Raw genomic sequence first — 4,968 nt, forward strand, 5'->3', positions numbered from 1 at the left:
CTCGGCTGGATCAGGAACACCTCGGGATCCCTCCGGAAGAGCTGGAAAAAGTGGCCGGAAAGGAAAGGAAGTCTGGGTATCCCTGCTGAAGCTATTTCCCCCATGACCAGACCAGGAGAAGCGGTCGAGAATGGATGGATGGATGGAATTCTTGTTAATTGGAGCTGCTTGAAATGTCCCTGTAATTGTGCAATAGTGGTCCAAGTGCAAAATCTATTAATAATTCATGAAGAAACAAATAACTTTCACTTGTACCTGAATAGTGCAATAATGGACTACTTAATCAGTAAATTAGCAGTACACTCGATAATGGAACTGCTGAGAACAAGAGTGGGATAGCTTTATTTTTTTTTTTTTTTGTCATTTTTAAGTCAAGTGATTTTAACTACTGATCAATAGGTGCGACAAAAATGTGGGTAATCATGCTCCAAGTCCTAACTCGAACAATAGTTCATAAAAGATGATAAATATCTTGGATTGCATTCATTCCCGTTACCTCGGAGACCTGCTGTGTTCCTTGTGGACTGTTTTGATAGCCAGTGCAAGCGAGGGCGTGTCAGCTGGATAGAAATCATACAAAAACATCCTGTCCTTTTTCGAGGGGGGGGGGGGAATCGGGCCTATTCTGGTCCCGAGCAACGCGGCGTCAGCGACTGCCACCTTTCAGTCCCTGAGCGTGACGGGCCAAATTAGCAAAAGGTACAGATTAAACGTGCACTCCGCTTCGCGAAGAAATAAATAATACTTAGAAATATGGGCAACTTTAATCCGGCAAATGGCCACGAAGAGCGCTTGTAAATCCTCAGATTGAGGTCAGAGTTTCTGCTAAAGATGAGGGGGGGAAAAAAAAAAAAAAAAAAGATTAGTTACATTTTAGGATTTTCCCCATACTTGTGTCTTTTCTCAGATGGATTGGTAATATACGTGTTTGGCAGTGGCTTTGCTGGATTCGGCAAAAAAAGATAGCTTAATGACTATTTCCCAGAGAACATGACAATATACTACTAAAAGACTTTCCTTTGTACTCAAAAGTTTTACTTTAAACTTGAAAAAAAAAGACTATCTCCATAACTTGAGTTGCTCATACATTAACTTATTACTTATAATTACTTATTACTTACTTAGTTATTCGGAATTGTTTTTTGTAATATGACATTCTCTTAATATTGTGATTTTAATGAAGTAATATTACTTTTCAGGAAATAATATGCCTTCCATTGAGTATCATGACTTTTTTTCACTTCCAAAATATGACATTATTCTTTCTTGTATTATTACAATTTGGAAAAAAACAATTGTTTTCCAATGAATATGAGAACTTTTTTTTCCTCAAACCAAAAAAATCAAATGATTCTTATAATACTTCAACTTTAACTTTCATTTTTAATTTTAAAGACTTTTTGCTAAATATAATTGCATTCTGACTTAATTTAATTTATGTTTAATTTTTAATACTATTCTACGAAGTTCCTGTATTTTTTTTTTTTTTTCATTTGAAGCGTCCCACCTCCTCCTCCACACACACATTTTGGTTTGTCTGTCTTTGTGCCCCTTTTGCTATTGATTAATGTATTGATTTGTGACTACTGTGAAACATCTGTGAGCGGGTAGACAGATGGACACGAAGCAACTCACCAAAAGACCAGAAAATCACTTTCTTCCTTTGTCTGTGTCTTTGCCACTCTAGCTCTGTATAGATCATCAATTCTGAATATGATTTTATTCATCTATCTATCCACCATTATATGTGATCCCTCTCCTAAACACATTTCCAATGCTGCCATCTTGAGTTTCAATCTGGTAAAGACCAGAAGTGTTAACCCAGCACCTCACCTCGAACCGGAAATAAACTTTAAATCTTTTTATATACTATTAATCATTATTTATGGGCGTAGAGATATACACTATATAATATACATAATATATATAGCTACAAAAATGTGTGTGTGAAGGAAATAATAACGATACGGAAATTTTTCGGTACAGTATGTGGCAGTATGTATGAATGAAGAGTCCTTGACACAGAAAGGAGTTATCAGCTTAAAAAAAAAAAAAAAAAAAGAGATAAGGAAAAGTTGGTGGTACAAAGTGAGCATGTTTGAGCTCTAATTTCACATTAAACATTACTAATGTTTAGTGTCAAAGAATATGGGAAACATTCGAATGGTGAAAATGTTGGAGCAGCGGTTTACAATGGCCGCCGAGGAGATACTCGCTGCTGTTCGAATGAACCCTTGCAAAATACAAGGAACCTTCTCGAACATCGCAAGAGTACAACTGCAAGCATGAGACGTTTCTGGCTTGTGTTATTTTCCTCTTGTACGTGTTCACCTGATCTCTTTATCACATTTAACATCATTTCAACTCCCAAATCGTGTCCAGCCTTCGTCAGCTGACAGTTGCGTTCAAGTGTATGGGATTTTTTAACTTTACTCGCCAAAACGCATACTCTATTCAAGATTTACATCCATCCATTTTCTTTGCCGCTTGATCTCATAAGGAGGAAGCGCCGGAGCCTATCCCAGGTGTCAACGGCCAGGAGGCGGGGTACACCCTGAACCGGTTGCCAGCCAATCGCAGGGCACATGGAGACAAACAGCCACACTCACAATCACACCTAGGGGCAATTTAGTGTCCAATTAATGTCGCATGTTTTTGGGATGTGGGCGGAAACCAGAGTTCCCGGAGAAAACCCACACAAGCAAGGGGGAGAACATGCAAACTCCACACAGGCGGGTCCGGGATGGAACCCTGGACCTCAGAACCGTGAGGCCAACGCTTTACCAGCTGAGCCACCGTGCTGTGAAAGAAGTAACTTCTTGCACTGACAACCCAGGCTAAACTTAGCTCTACCCCGACATAGAAAGATTGTGCCCTTGGCGAGATGCTTCACTGCAACAGTGTTTAACAACGGCAAAGTACTACAGTCAACCCCTGGATATTTGCAGTATGGCATTTACGGATTTGTATACTTTTGGGGGAACCAAATCTTGGAAATGTATACAGAAAGCACAATTCTGAAAATATGTTGTTTAACACCCCATCCCCTCAATAAATTAATTAGGTGGTTTTCATCGCGATTAGAGTTTGTCAAAAATGTTTTTTCACCTTGTATCATATCTGGATATTTATACGGGTTCATTACTTGCATTTTTTTTTTTTTTTTTAAATCCACAGTTGAGGTCCTGTAATCAGTTTCAGTGTCGTCGGTTTTGGGTCATGGTCAGTACAATGCAAGTTGCCTGAAAGACAAGAAAACAAAAGGGATGAAGGGAGTAGGGGGGTGGGGGAGGGGGTGCAGTCGTGGTCCAAAAGTGAAACCACATTAAATCAATATTTCACAAAAGGTGATGACATTTATAGTAACGTTAAAAAAAAATAATAATACTAGGATTAGAAAAAGTTTACTGCAATGGTGGTTGAACTCCAAACATCTGTAATACATCAATATTTCATTAAGGATGATAAATAATGTATACTAACGTACAAAAGGGGGACAAAGTATTGTTAGAAAACGTGCTTAGTGCAAAACGTCTTTTTCTGTCGCTCTCTTCTTAGAACTTAATAAAGTTCAATTTCATCTGCGAGATGGGAATTGGCCCGGTGTTGCGTTGGTGAATTAGAAAAATGCTGAGTGCTAAGAACTGCCCTCCTCGCCCCACGTCCACTTTTTAACAATTATTATTACACCTTTATTTAGTCTAAAAAAAAATACACCTTTTTTCAACTCATTTCTGGACAGAAGAACAGCTCGTATCATGGGAAAACTTGTCAAGACACTCGTAACTGGAGGTACCACAGGAGGTGCAGGTACCACCGTGTATTACACTGTTATAAAATGAAACAGTTATCAAACCTATACACTACTTGTTCCCGTAATCTTCAAAGAATTGAACAAGTTCCATCGCTATTCTACGTCAAATTTTTCCATTCATTACTGTCATGAGCGGGGATAGAGAATGGTTACCCTTGGAATCCTAAAAGTAAAATCAAGTAAAAACCATTAAGCGTTCCAATGGATAGCCAATTTCAAACTGCCCCGATTGTTAAACCTTTATTACGTGTACAGCAGAGGTGTCAAAGTCACTTTTGTCACGGGCCACATTTTACCAACGGTTTCCCTCAGAGGGCCGTTACCACTGTGAAACCATAAAAATCTATAACTGCCTCATCATATTTATACATGAAATTTATAAACTCATTTTTGAATCAGAAATCAAGAGTAGGTTTTTTTTTCAACAATTGTTTGATCACACAAACGTGTAATATCTCAACATTATCATTTATGATATGACAATTAGACATTTTTGTACCGATTTTAACAAAAATCATTGAAGTTGATGCACATGATTTGCCCTTGCGGGCCACATAAAATCGTGTGGAGGGCCAGATCTGGCCCCCCGGGCCTCGGATTTGACACCTGTGGTGTACAGTCAATGTTCAAAAGTATTTTTAACACTGAATTAAAATTTTTTTTAAAAGGGACGTGCTCAAAAATTTTAACTGTCATCCGAGCGAAACTATGTTGTTCACTGTATAGTTAAAAGTAAAATAAATTGAAACTACTCACCCTTTGAATGAATGACGAAGCCATCAGTTTACAGTCAAATGTATAACAAGTCTTAAAGGACATTTTCCTTTTTTTTAATGGTCATAGAGTTGGGAAAAAAAACCTAATAAATAAGTACTTAAGTACTTATCCTTGCAATTGAATTTAAAGTCAAATTTTTTGTAACTACAAGTGTGAAACAATAACATTTTCACCTGTCACACAAGTAATTTAAATCCATTTACAGTTGTCAGTGCTGTATAATTAAGCAAAAACAAGAAATTATTACTAATAAGACATATTATTATTAGTAGTATACTTATATATAATAATTATTTCTAACAATTACAAGAATTACTGTGTGTCTCTGAGTTTCTTCACTGATGCTACACAGACAGCTCAATCAAAACAAAAACGAC

This window comes from Syngnathoides biaculeatus, chromosome 18 (genome assembly GCF_019802595.1).
Source record: "Syngnathoides biaculeatus isolate LvHL_M chromosome 18, ASM1980259v1, whole genome shotgun sequence".
Taxonomy (NCBI): domain Eukaryota; kingdom Metazoa; phylum Chordata; class Actinopteri; order Syngnathiformes; family Syngnathidae; genus Syngnathoides; species Syngnathoides biaculeatus.